At 37.3% G+C, this 15,084-nt stretch overlaps 1 pseudogene; it reads right to left on the bottom strand.

The window, feature by feature from the left end:
* Positions 1-401: 401 nt before the first annotated feature.
* LOC143626590 (secreted RxLR effector protein 161 pseudogene) lies at positions 402-845 on the bottom strand (annotated as a pseudogene).
* Between the last annotated feature and the right edge of the window lie 14,239 nt (positions 846-15,084).

The following is a 15,084-nucleotide window of genomic DNA, read 5'->3' as shown; positions in this document are numbered from 1 at the left end:
ATACATACATACATACATATATATATATATATATTATTTGTTGTTTCAAAATTGGTGATCATCTCACTCAACATGTATTGTTGATCAAACTCCATTTTCTACGCATATGCAGGTTGATTGAAGATTGAAATTTGGACATTTAGAAAGACCTTAGGATTATAATGAAGACAAACTTGAATGTAAATTGTTGTATCTATTTATTTGAATTATATCGTTGTATTTGATTATTGTGTGTGTTATTTGAACAAAATAATTAATTAGATATTGTCATTTATATTTGTGATAGTATCTTCGAGCTGTGAGCAATCGGATCACGTCCCGACATTTCCGCCTTAGGTTGGGGTGTGACATTTGGCTTGAGCAATAGCACTTGTGTTATTACATGACACCTCGATTGGTTTCTAAATACTTGGAACCACATCAAGTTCCGTGATGAATTTCTTCATCCAAGCAGCTTCCTTTGAAGCATCTGATGCAACTATATAATTAGATTTGGTGGTTGAATCCACCATCACACTCTGCTTGGAGCTATTCCAGCAAACAGATCCTCCATTTAGAGTGCATGCGAATCCTGATTGTGAGCGAGAATCATCTCGGTCACTCTGGAAGCTATCGTTAGTGTAACACCTTATAGTGAGCTCCTCTTCCACTCCACCACACACTAAGAACATATCTTTGGTTCTTTTTAAGTACCTTAAAATGTTCTTTACTGCAATCCAATGGGGAACGCAAGGACTTTGCTGATAACGGCTAGTCATGCTTAAAGCATATGAGACATCAGGTCTAGTGCATAAAATAGCGTGCATGATAGAACCAATAGCTGAAGCATATGGATTTGCTTGCATTTGCTTAGTTTTAATGTCCGTTGCCGGAACTTACGATTTGTTCAACACGGTTCCTTTGGAAATGGGAACAACACTTTTTTGGAGTTTTCCATTGAGAAGCGTGCCATGACTTTTTCTATGTATGTACTTTGACTTAGCCCTAGAAGCCGCTTAGATCTATCTCTATAGATCTTGAGTCCTAGAATATAAGCAACTTTACCAAGATCTTTCATTGCGAAGCAAGATCCCAACTACCGCTTGACCTTTTCAACCATAGAGATGTTGTTTCCAATTATCTGTATATCATCCACATACAAGATGAGGAATGATATAGTGCTCCCACTATCCTTTCTGTAAACACAATGCTCATCTTCATTTTTGATAAAACCAAACCCTTTGATTTTCTCATCAAACGAAGATTCCATCTTCGAGATGCCTGTTTAAGTCCATAAATGGACTTTTTCAGTTTGCACACCCTATTATGATATTTTGGATCGATAAAACCATCTGGCTAAACCATATAGACATCTTCAGAGATGTGTCCATTAAGAAAATTCGTTTTGACATCCATTTGCTAAATCTCGTAGTCATAGTGCGCAGCTATAGCAAGCAATATCCTAATTGATTTGTTCATAGCAATGGGCGAGAAGGTTTCATCGTAGTCAATACCCTGAGTTTGAGTAAAGCCTTTCGTGACTAGCCGTGCTTTATAGTCTGTACATTTCCATGCATGTCGGTTCTCTTGAAAATTCACTTGCTCCCAACTGCACGACACTCAAGGGTAGCTCAACCAAGTTCCAAACTTGATTGTCATGCATAGATTGCATCTTAGCGTTCATGGCTTCTTTCCATCTCGCAGATTCCAGATCCAAGTGTGACATTCGTCAATTTTTTATTCGTATTCGTATTGATTTGAATTTGTACTCGTTAACCCGACTGTTGAGTCGTTTCGATGTAATTTTTATTATTAATAAATTAATCCCAATGGTTGAAGTTCATCGTTCGTTTGTTTTATATTCGTGTAGTCCAATTATTGAGACCAAGTTTTAAACGTTTAAAGGATTCAGGTACAATACGAAAAATAAAAATCAAAGAATATAACTTATTATTTTATTTATAAATATTTGAAAGTGGAGGGTTTAATGTGTAACTTTAGTTTATTTATAATTTTAATATTCCATGAATCTTGAGGGACCTATTTTGTAAAATGAATTTCAAATAATAATAATAAAATAATAATAATAATAATAATAATACTAATACTAATACTATATACAACCGCCACCCCTTTCCCTACCCCGATTTTTCGGTAACTCCCGCTGGCGACGTGTTGGTTTTCCGGCAGCTCATAAATCAATCCAAAACGCAAACTTTAAACTCATTAATCGATTGTATTTCATTTCTTCATAAATTTAAAACGTTAAACAAAGATTATAATGTGTAATAACATCGTATAAACACCAAATTAATCCACCTCAATGGCTGGATTTCTAATAAAACCCATTAACACCAAATTAACGTGCAACAGCTCAAGCGAGGCTATAAACAGATCAAGTTTCATCGACCAAACTCACTCATAACAACTAATTTCTCTAAAACTCACTCTAAGTATCACTATTTCCGTTCAAGAATTCTTTTTCCGGCGAAGTTCCATTCATCATCAAAGAGGACCAATTCCGGGTAATTAATACATGCTTTGTAATCGTATTCATCTGTTTAACAAAAGCCCCAACCTAAATCAATCATACATGGAACCATTGAAGAAAATTAGATGGCTAGGGTTTTCAATTTAGAAGATGAAATTGATATCATGCTTATCTATTTATGTTTCCGTGATATAATCAAAGTGCTTAGCTGGTCCACTTGTTAGTACGTATAGTTGTGGACAGAAGGACCCGGGCTCGAAACCCGGGTTAGGCTATTGTTCCCTTTATTTTTTTAACAGTTTTTAATAAATATAATAATTAGATAAATTATTTAAAAATCATAATAAATCTAATAAAATTATTTTAAACCAAATAAAATTTTTAAATTAAATATAAATTATATTTCACCATTTTCCCATATAAAAACCAACTTCCAAACTCGTTAACCCGCAAATTTTAATTCGTTAATCGTAAATCGTTAAACTTTAATTATTTAGTTTATTCGTTAAATCGTTAAAAATAGTTTCAACTCGTAAACCTTAACCCATGCCTTGAAATTACCATATTTCCCATATTTAAATTAAGATATTAATCACATAATATTAAAATATTAAATCGTTAAAATTTCGTTAACACATAAAATATTATTAAAATAATCAAATGCCTTAAAATTTGTAAAAATTATAATAAAATAATATATATTCCCAACAAATTTAAAAAATAATTAACCTTAATAATTCCGGTAATTTGTCTTTAAATATTCATATTATTTTATTTATAGCTCGTTAGGGCCAACTGTTTCGACTTCTTTGACGTGTTTTTCGGCTTTTTCTTTACTTACACTTCATATCAAAGGTGAGTTTCTCACAACCCCTTTTAAATGCTTTTACATTTTTAGGGGTAGCATACGTATCCTACAAACTTCAAGTGTTTACATTTTCGTTTACAAACTACAATTCGCTACATCAACTTGTGTGTTTACTTGATTACTTGCTCAAAATTATGTGCTCATGGTTGCCTCAATAAGTATGATCATATGCCCCCCCCCCCCCTTTGCACTCAGGACCATAGTTTCAAATGGAAAAGGGAAACCTCATTATCCGAGTACGTTGGTTGCCCCCAACTGGAAAGGACCTTCATTTATTCTTTACACTTATAACCATTGATTCGAGTGTAAAGAACCCTTATTTGCGTTTTCACAAGTTTCATGGAATTGTATGGTTTTTATGTATTTATATAAAACTGCGTGAACTCACCAACTATTCATATAGTTGACATTATTTTATGCATATGCTACAGGTACAATTATCAGAGGTTGATACGCATCAAAGACATTAGAAATAGGTTACAATAATAAATGGACAAGTTGATTTAGTGTTCGTTATTAAATGTATTTCCTTGCTTTGAACTTGGGTATTTGAGATTTTAAATAAATAAATGAAAATATTATCACATAATAGTGTCACATGTGTTTGAACAATTTGTACGTCACACTCGGGCGTTTCTGCTTAAGCAGGGGTGTTACACCAAAAGAGCAAATTTGTAGTTAGCAGGTTCATCATTAGACTCAGCTACTAATAGGATTTCGGGACCATTTAGATACCATAGGTATCTTTCAGGTTGTTTGCGAATCCTACTACCTCTGCTAACGCTTCTGTTGGAGTCTGGTTTTTCAGCAACAACAACTTGTTGATCAAACGCTTCGACTTCTTCAGCGATTATTTGTGGTTCTCGAATTTCTTCAAGATCAACAATATTATTTCATGTTCCTCGTTCGAGAATTTCTTTCTCGAGGAAGTGGCCTCTCCTTTTAATAGAAATCATATTTGTATCAGGATGGTAAAAATAATATTCGCTTCGGTTATAGTATCCGACAAAAACAACTTTTACGCCGTGAGGATCGAGCTTGTCATCAGAATCGCTAGTGACATATGTATCACATCCTCATACTCTTATATAAGACACATTGGGTTTACCCCGTGCATATCTCATATGGGGTTTTGTTTACCTTTTTAGTCGGAGATAGTTTGACAATGTGGGCGGCGGTCATAAGAGTAAAACTCCAAAAGGAGTGAGGCAAGTTAGTTCTACACATCATCGATCAGACCATGTTTAGCAGGGTTCGATTTCTCCTCTCGCTTACCCCATTAAGTTGGGGTGTGCCAGGTGGAGTGAGTTGTGAAACAATTCCACGCTCTTTTAGATGATTGATGAACTCTGAGATAAGATATTCTCCACCTCGATCTGATTGAAGTATTTTAATTGTATTACCATGTTGGCTTCCCACTTTGTTTTGAAACTCTTTGAACTTTTCAAACGTTTCATGCTTGTGTTTCATAAGGTAAACATACGCATAGCGACTATGATCATCAATAAAAGAAACAAAGTATCTTTCATGATTTCTAGACATGATTCTAAAAGGGCCGCAAACATCAGTGTGTATGATTCCTAGCAAATCCTTTGCTCGTTCACTTATATGGTTGAAGGAGTCTTTGGCGAGTGTGTTAAAAGTAGTTATAAAAATATGAACTAAATTTACACTAATCTAGATACTAAGTAATAATTCTAGACTCTTAACTTAACTAAAACTACTAACCGGCAAGTGAACCGGTCGACTCTAGTACAACTAAGTAAGTCCGGATATCGAACCCACGAGACTCTTTAAATTACGTTTAACTAGCTAATTAGACTCGACTAACTGACACAACTATTTGTTTATTTGCTTTTAGGGTGTTTTGTTTAAAAATACTAAAACTAAACTATTTATTAAAAACTAATTAAAAAAACAAGTAATTTAAATGAAAGACAATTTAGTTGATTTTAATCAAATGATAATGAGAAACTACCTAGACTAGAATCCCCTAAGTTTCAGTTGTTAATTAACCGGGAAAATATTTAGTTATGGAACTGGGATCGTAAAATAGACTTTTAAATGAAAACCCGAACAGGACCCTAACCCTTCTCAAGAAGACACATATGGGTTTCTAATAAGTTTTGAAGCAAAACCGCTTTTAAAAGTTAAGTTTCCTTACGGTCACCTAATTAATTATGAGCAAGTTCCTTTAAACGAAATCCTACCTTACTGCGCGGAAATCAAAGGCGGTTTAATATATTTAATTGACTCGATAGACAAAACTAAACAATCAAACCTAGACGGACTCCTTACGAAGAACTAAATCTAGCAAGCTTGATCAACAAAGGCCTATCAATAACCTAGCACCTTAGAGCTGTTTAGATTAGCAGCACACTTAGGTTTCTTTGATTAATAGATATTATTCCTATGATCTTATTTCAAATCAATCATAAACTAGTCCAAATCACACAGTAGATGAGCTAATAGCAACCTATTATATGATAAACAATCACCAAGATAACTATGGAATAATAAAAATCATCAAACAATCATAAGCACACATATGCATCAATTCAATATAATTAAATCTTTTACTAGTTTATAAAACCATAACTTAAACGAATCCTAAGTCAATATCAAACATTAAAAAAGGTTCATCACACTTAGATAATCTATTAAATTTAGCCAAACATCATAAAATCAAAGACAATAATCTCAAAGGAATTCATGGTAAAAATAATTGAAAATAGATGATAAAACCAGTAATCTTCGTCTTCGAACAATGAGCACTTCACTGTTTGATTTCTAGCCTTCAACCTCGCAAAAGTAGCAATCCTAAGCTCCGAGAATCACCAAATTCGGCTCTGGTTCGTAGGGTACCCTTAGGGTTAAGTTTAGGGGTGTTTATATAGTGCACAGGGCCTAAAAACATAAAATTCGTAAAAAGTTCTAGAAATATGGCTTGTAGGCGTCGCACGACCATCTCCTGACTCCCGACCGCGTGGCACGGCGTGCTAGAGGGATGGGATCTTGGCTGGTCGGGTCCGGTTCAATCCTGATGTGGTCCGGTTCGAACCTGATCCCTCCAGTTTTCCGTTTTGGCTCATTTTAGCTTGTTTTTGGCTCTTTTCAGCCATGATCAAGTTCCGGAACCTACATTATACAAATATGTTAGAAGTATACAAATTCTACATAAAAGCGAGAAAAACTAATAAAATATTGTACAAACTATACACGAGAATTATATATATTTAACGTTATATCACATTCCAAGGCGTAGCCTCGGAGCGAAAATGGGAATAGTTTAAGTTTCGCTTGATCTTTGGAGTAATTTTGGATTTTGAAAGTTCCACAAAATAAAAGAAATTGGGAAATCTGATATAAAGGATCTTCATCGATAGGTTCATGAAATTGGACAGAGTTTTCAATCATATGAATGGTGCTAGATTTGATTTCCATGTTTGCAAGAATTTCGGGTGGCGCAACGTTATTCCCATTTCTGTCAAGTGTCAGTTTGTCATATTGGCTCATGTTTAGCTCATTTTCTAGTTCTGCCACCATAGGTTCCTCTTGGTTCTCCTCGGTTGTTGTATCTCCTTCCGGTTTGTCCTTAACTCCTTTGGTTGCTTTTTGTGCCCGAGAGCATGTTCTTCAGTGAAAGTTGCATTCGGGTTCGGAAAATGGTAAACGAGTTTGGGAGTAGATGTAGAGGACATACACTTACTAGGAAATTAAAAAGAACTAATGGCCTAACTAAAACTTAGGCTAAAATAAGCAACTTATAAAACTATAAAAAAATAAAGAAGATAGAAAAATATTTTTGTTCTTTTTGATAAATTTATAAATATATACAATATAAACAACAGTTTTATAAATACTTGACTTGTTTTTAAAAATTCACCGTGTGTTCCCGGCAACGGCGCCAAAAACTTGATGTGTCGTGTGATGGTGTAGAAAAATATGAAAAAGTTTGTTAAGTTTTTCAAAATGTTGTTTCACACAATGTCTAGTTTTAAATTTGTAAATATAATTTTTATCTTAACTAAACCACACACAAATAGGCAAGTGTACCTATCACAAATGTATAATAGTATAGGTAAGAACCAAGTATCGATCCACGGACACACTTGTTTGATTTTTACTAGTAAATCGTTATATTTATTTTAACCAGAAGTAAACATCATAGTAGTTTTGGTTTAACAAGTAAGTTTATAAAAGAAATTTAAAAGCATAAATTAAAGACAATATTTTTGGGTGTTTATATTTTTAAAGAGATGATCAAGGATAAAAGTGTATCATCTTGGTTGAAACTCCTCTTAACTTGGTTTAACAATTAATTAGTAAACATATGATATATGCTTGCTATGGTAATGAAATGTGGGAATAACACATTATTTCTAAGTCATCTTGTGACATTCGTGACAAAACCGAATACACCTTTGTATTCACAAATCGAATAAACGATTAACCGCTTATTGCGTATCGTTCAAACGAATAACCAAACGGGTCTGGTCATGACCCGGATATCCTGGGGGACCTATAAGTGATATACGTTTAATATAAGCCAACATATTGATATTATGACCTTAGTACGATAGCAAACCGGTTAAAAGAAAACCTGCTCGTTTAACTACATGCTATGATCTTAAACGCGAAACATAGTTCCGAAACAAGCATTGTATCATCCGTTAAGTCGAAAAAGACTTACAAAACACTTAGTGGGAATGTTTTAAATGATACATGAAAATATTTTTGATTTTTACAAACAAATAGTATGTTTTTTCTAAATTTACAACAAATTAGCAGAAAAACACTCGTTTACGCACTGTTTGTCGTACCCGATATATTTTTCGCCCCAAAAACCGAACACGAAATAAATTTTGGACTCACGATTTCACGTTCGGGCATGAATGGTGGCCCAAGGGGGGCCCACATGGTGGCGGCCACAAAAGGGAAATCCCCCCCTAAGCTTTCTTTTTTTGTATATAATATGTTCAAAGATATTTTGACTCCATATTTCAACAACTTCTAGAAAAAACTTCTTGTTCTTCATCAAGGACTCAAGAACTAAGGTATTTTCATAATTTTCATGAACTTTTAACTTGTTTTAATCATGTTTATCACATATAAACATAGTTTGATTACCAAAAATTACTTCTAACCATGAAAAAATCCTAAAAATTGTCAAAAAACATTTTTTGATCATACACATGGTTAGGAACATGCTTTGATAAGTTTTTTTTGGCCATAAACATGGATTAAGAGGTTTATATCGTGTTTTTACGGTTCAAAAGTTCGATTTAAAGCCCTCACCAAAACCCTAAGTTTCAAGGCTGTTAAGTTGATGATACATGCTTGGTTTGGAGATAGGAACTTTACCCACCTTACTTAGAAGCCCAATGACCTAGAAATTTGATTAAGAGAGCAAAAACGAAACAAAACCGCAAGGGTAATACCGAATTACTCGATTACGATCTGTTTAGGGTTAAGTTGTGATGTGCATATTTTTAGCTTGTAAAATTTTGCAGGGACATCAAGGACCATATTAATGAGTCCCTGTCCAACTTTGATAATATGTCAACCATCCGAGAATATTTGGCCAATTTATTACCGAATTAGGACGTTTATTTAGGAAAAATACTTAAAATCCTTGAAAATTTATGAAATTTTGTGAGAAACTCATATTTGCAATAATATAATCACATACGAAATTTGGGGTCATTTGGAAAACCCTAGCTATGTTTTATGGATTCGCGTTTATTCGAGTTTTCATAGTCGTTTTTTGGCTCGAAAAGGTAATTTGGCAAAAGTGTTAGGTTTTGGGAATTTTATAGGATGTTTTGGGGAGTATTTGGATCACTCAGGAAGTTTTTTTGGATTTTTTGGAAATCGTTTGGTATAAACGGATGATTTTTGGGTTAATTATACCATATAAAATGAATTTTTATAAATTAATAAATCAGCAAATAATTCCAAAAATAATTTTATAAAAATCTACATATTTTAATTGATAAGTGGCTAAATTTTCATAATATAATGATAAACGGATAATTAATTATGCTAAATGGAAGATTAAACAAATTCAATTCTGATAAAAACCGACGAGTTCGTGATTAACAAACCTGTTGGAATATCAGAACATCAAGAGTAATCAAAAATCATATTTTTGGGTTAGTTAAGAAAAACTAATTTGGATAAATTATGCACCTTTTTCTCCAAACCAAACTGAATAAACGGAAACAAGCTTCATAGCGAATCCAGACCCCTAATTTGTGATCTTTCTTTATCACTTAATCATTTTATCAACCAACACATTTACCCAAGTTTACATACTCATACCTGTTTTCAAAAAGCGTGAACAACTTTGCCCAGCTGGTAAAACGGGGGAACTGAGCCAAGTTTGGTTTTAAGAATTAGACATTGAACAACATCACAATCTATGCATATTGACACTTTCTAGGCGTGACAGTTATACCCGGACTAGATATATAGCACAGTTTAGTATGAAGATTATAATAATATTAAAATATTAATATTATTATAATATTGATTATAGGGACTAAGTAAGAGCGAGTAAGACGAAACACGAGCAGATACAGTACCGATCATCTACTAAACTGTTTTACAAACTGTTGGAGTAAAAAGCATGTTTGCTTATAACTATATACATATCTGAATCGTATGATGATGTGAATTATCTAAGTGCTAACACATGAAAGTCCCCACTAACACAGTGCTTAACTTCGAGCCGGTGGCTTGTGAATAGTACTATTGGTTTTACAAACCCAGGCAGGGCCAACACGGTTTGCTGAGACCTTATCCCGTTTGCACATGACCATAATTATACAAACACGCTATATATGTCAGACTCCAAATCCCGGGAATCCTATGTAAATACGTTATTACGAGCCAAGACCTAGTCGTAAATCGAAACGTTTTGTCACACCCGGCCCTGAGCGGCGGAAACAGCCGGGCGCGCGCGAGTGGGGATTGATAATTAAGCACGGGCCATTGCAAACATTCAAAGATTTTCATTGCGCATGAATTGTTTAATACAATACATTACATTGTTTAAAAATTACATAAAACATCCAAGTATAAAACTGTTGAAGATTTCCAAGCCATATCCCCTTGCGCGGCGGGAACAACCACGCGCATCGAAGGGATAGAACTAAAATCTTCCAAAAAGCTAGTTTAGATGTTCAGCGTGAGGTGCTCTAAGTGTGACTCCATGCGCTACCTAATTATCTCCTGAAAGACACGTAAAAACATTTGAATCAGTATAAACTGAGTGAGTTCACAAGTTTTAGTAACTTGATAAATCATATTGCATCATAATCATTCTGAAACATAATTCTGGTAGCATCATTAAAACACATGCTTGGTAAAACATAGTTCTATCAACATATTCTGATAAAATCGTTCCGCGGTTTACGCGCGAACATTTCTGGGAACTGTGCTCGTCTGTGTAAGTGGCACTGCCACTACGAGCGAAACGAGTAATACTGTCCCGCGGGTTACGCGCGGACACTTCTGAAAAATCGTGCTCGTCTGTGTAAGTGGCGCTGCCACTACGAGCGAATAATACCGTCCCGCGGGTTACGCACTGACGTTGTGCCGGAAAACAAGGCGCTCGTCTGCGTAAGAGGAGCGACCTCTACGAGCGGGCTCAAACCCATAGTACTGCCCCATGACCATACTAGGCACTCGTCTGTGTAAGAGGTGCGACCCCTACGAGTGGGCGGATCAAACCAGCAGTCCCTACCCTTAGAGTTCCAATGGTAAAGTGATCACTTACTCGAATCTGGTGCACTAACATCGAAATACCATAGATAACTGTTCGCATTGCTCATCATGAAACATAACTTAAACACGTAATCGTTTGCATAGCTTGTAAGTATACCATGATAAAACATTATTTAAGTACGTGTCCCTCGCCCCGAAAGTAGTTTAAAAACAGTGAAAACAGTGAAAATAGGGGCTGTGAGACTCACCTGTGGTTCTTGTTAAGGGATTTAGTCGAGATTCGGGTTTTCTTGGTGTTGGTCTTTGAATTTGAAGGTCTAGAATACGATGAAATAGCAAGAAGTATATAAGAAATAGGAGAATATAAGGTTTGGAAAGTAGATCTCAGGGTTATATTCTCGGCTTACCTAGTAACAGGATCGGAAATGAAAACAACGGATGCTTGGGAGAGGATTAGTGCAAGTTTGTAGTTCTTTGAAGTGTGTTTTGGGTGATAATTTAGGTTACAAATTTATAGGCAAACTCAAGGGAACACAATCCCTTGCTTTAGGGGATTGAAATCTTTTCATATCTAAATGTAATGATGATAAAGTATGGAAGTTATTATTATTTACTTAAGAGTGGAGTGGTGGATAAAAGATTTTGATTTGATTTGGACAGAACATGCAGGTCTGGGGTTGGTGAGAATAGGGTGGCTGACAGTTGACTTTTCATGTTACAGTGTGCTTTTTCAGGTACTTTTGTCAGTGTACAGTAAAAAGTGGAAAATCTCTGAAACACGCTACTGTTTCCTTTCGGGCGGGAGTAATCTCATTATAACTGGAGAATAGACTAAGTGTTCTGCGCGTATAACTTTGTGCGCATAGCTTTCTGCGTGTAGGACATTTCTTTGCTGCGGGTAGATACGTAACCTTCTCGCAGTTAGGGACATTTGAGTTTCATTTGTAGATTCTCCAGGTGGTCTTGGTATTTCAACATAGTGATCAGTCATGTTGAAGTCAATTCCATCTTGGAGCTTCAGACAAACTAGCTCTCAACGTTCCCGCCATGCGGGGAGGTTAGTTCCCTTCCGCACGCGCATAAACGATTTAGGATGCACCCGCCTTAGCATCATGCGGGATGGTCAACCCATAGACAACATAACGTTAAGTTACATGAAAACATAAAGCCAAAATATTCACGCATGGCGCATATAACACATGCTCACGCTGGTTCTTAACATGGTGCGCTCGCGCAGGTTGCATGTAACAACTGCACGCGCTGACTAACATGGCGCGCTCGCGCAGGGCGCACATAACAAATGCACGCGCTGACTAATATGGCGCGCTTAATATTCACAATCACCTAATTATTAGGTTGATTACTTAGTTTAAGGGGTTGGGAATTTACCGGGTGTCACATTCTCCCCTCGTTAAACGAATTTCGTCCCGAAATTTAGGAGACGTTGCTGGCAGAAGCCATGTTCTGAAAGAGGTGTGGGTATTTCATGCGCATCTGGTCTTCTCTTTCCCAAGTGAATTCAGGCCCACGCCTCGAGTTCCATTGAACCTTTACTAACTTGATTCTGCTTCTGCGCAACTTTTGTTCTTTCCAATCGGTTACTGCTATAGGTTCTTCTACGAAGTGCAGCTGTTTGTCGATGTGAATCTCTTCCAACGGCAAAATCAACGTTTCGTCAGATAGGCACTTTTTGAGGTTGGACACATGAAACGTATCATGAACTCCACTGAGTTCGGCGGGTTTACGCGATCCAAGCCGCGGAACCATCAAGGAAGGGATACAGTGGCCCTTACCCATGGTGCAACAAATGCAAGTTTCACCACGAGGGTGAATGCGCGAGCGTCACGTGCGCCAAATGTAACAGGCCAGGACACAAGACGGTGAATTGCCGTGCTAAAGAAGCTGGAGCCAGTGACAACTGCTACGCATGCGGAAAGCCAGGGCATTTTAGTCGGGATTGCCCGCAAAAGGGAAACCAAGCTCGCGGGAGAGCTTTTGTGATCGGCGCAGGCGAAGCTAAAGAAGAGCCGAATGTGGTAACCGGTACGTTTTTGCTTAACGGACATTTTGCATCTGTCTTATTTGATACTGGCGCTGACCTAAGTTTTATATCTGCTGAGTTTAAAAACTCCCTAGGCCTAGCAACCAGTAGGCTAGACACGCCTTATACTATAGAACTAGCCAATGGTAGGCAGTTATGCGCGAACGAAAGAACTGAACAATGTGTAATAGTCATGGGAGGTCACGGGTTCAATATTAACTTGTTGCCAATAGACTTGGGAAGTTTTGACATTGTGGTAGGTATGGACTGGTTAGTCGAGAACCACGCGGAAGTTATTTGCCATGAGAAGCAGGTTCGGATCCCACTGTTGAACGGAGAAACCTTGGTAATTCAAGGGGAAAGAAGGGGAGTTGCGACGAAACTGATTTCGTGCCTAAAGGCGCGTAAGTGCCTAAGGAAAGGGTGCTACGCCTTCCTGGCGCATGTAGTAGAGAAGAAAGGTGATGAGCGAAGAATTGAAGACTTACCAGTAGTGCGCGAATTTCCAGAAGTTTTTCCTGAAGATTTGCCCGGATTGCCGCAGCCGCGACAAGTAGAATTTCGTATTGATTTAGTCCCAGGAGCTGCGCCAGTAGCTCGAGCGCCTTATCGATTAGCTCCATCTGAGATGCAAGAGCTATCCAATCAGTTACAGGAACTATTGGATAAGGGTTTCATACGCCCAAGCTTTTCACCTTGGGGAGCTCCAGTACTGTTTGTTAAGAAGAAGGATGGTTCCTTCCGGATGTGTATTGACTACAGGGAGCTGAACAAGCTGACAGTCAAGAATCGGTACCCTTTACCGAGGATTGACGACTTATTTGACCAGTTGCAGGGATCCAGTTATTATTCGAAAATAGATCTACGGTCCGGATACCACCAACTTAGGGTCCATGAGGAAGATGTGCCGAAAACAGCCTTCCGAACTAGATACGGCCATTATGAGTTCTTAGTGATGCCTTTCGGGCTAACTAATGCGCCGGCTGTATTCATGGATCTGATGAACCGCGTGTGCAAACCATACTTGGACAAGTTTGTGATTGTGTTTATAGATGATATTCTGATTTACTCTCGGACCAAGGCCGAGCATGAGCAACACCTGAGATTGATTTTGGAATTGTTGAGGAAAGAAAAGTTGTATGCGAAGTTTTCCAAATGTGAGTTTTGGCTTAGAGAAGTTCATTTTCTCGGTCACGTTGTAAACGAGAAAGGAATACACGTTGATCCTTCCAAAGTCAAGGCCATCGAAAACTGGGAAGCGCCAAAAACCCCAACTGAGGTGAGGCAATTCCTAGGACTAGCTGGCTACTATCGACGCTTCATTGAGAACTTCTCCAAGATAGCTCTACCACTGACCGCGCTAACTCAGAAAGACAAGAAGTTTGTTTGGGGCGAAAATCAGGAAACAACATTTCAAATGTTGAAACAGAAGTTATGTAGTGCGCCAATTTTGTCTCTACCCGAGGGGACGGATGACATCGTCGTTTACTGCGACGCTTCACATCAAGGACTCGGATGTGTCCTTATGCAGCGAGACAAAGTCATAGCGTATGCCTCGCGCCAACTCAAGACCAATGAAAAGAACTACACAACGCATGATTTAGAACTTGGAGCGGTTGTCTTCGCGCTAAAGATTTGGCGCCATTACCTCTATGGTACAAAGTGTGTAATCTTTACGGATCACAAGAGCCTTCAACATATATTTGATCAAAAGGATTTAAACATGAGGCAACGAAGATGGGTAGAATTGTTGAACGATTATGATTGTGAAATCAAGTACCACCCTGGAAAGGCGAATGTGGTAGCAGACGCGCTAAGTAGGAAGGAGCGAATAAAAACGCTACGGGTCAAGGCTCTAAGGTTGACCATTCACGCAGATCTCTCTACCCGCATCCGAGACGCTCAGCAAGAAGCCTTGAAACCAGAGTTTGTTAAAAACGAATGCCTTGGGGGTATGATTAAGAATTTGGAACT

The sequence above is a fragment of the Bidens hawaiensis genome, unplaced genomic scaffold, assembly GCF_021521415.1.
Source record: "Bidens hawaiensis isolate Kalapana, Puna unplaced genomic scaffold, B.hawaiensis_p1.1 tig00004444_1, whole genome shotgun sequence".
NCBI lineage: Eukaryota > Viridiplantae > Streptophyta > Magnoliopsida > Asterales > Asteraceae > Bidens > Bidens hawaiensis.
The sequence above is the reverse complement of the archived record's forward strand: the minus strand, read 5'-3'. Positions and strand labels throughout refer to the sequence as shown.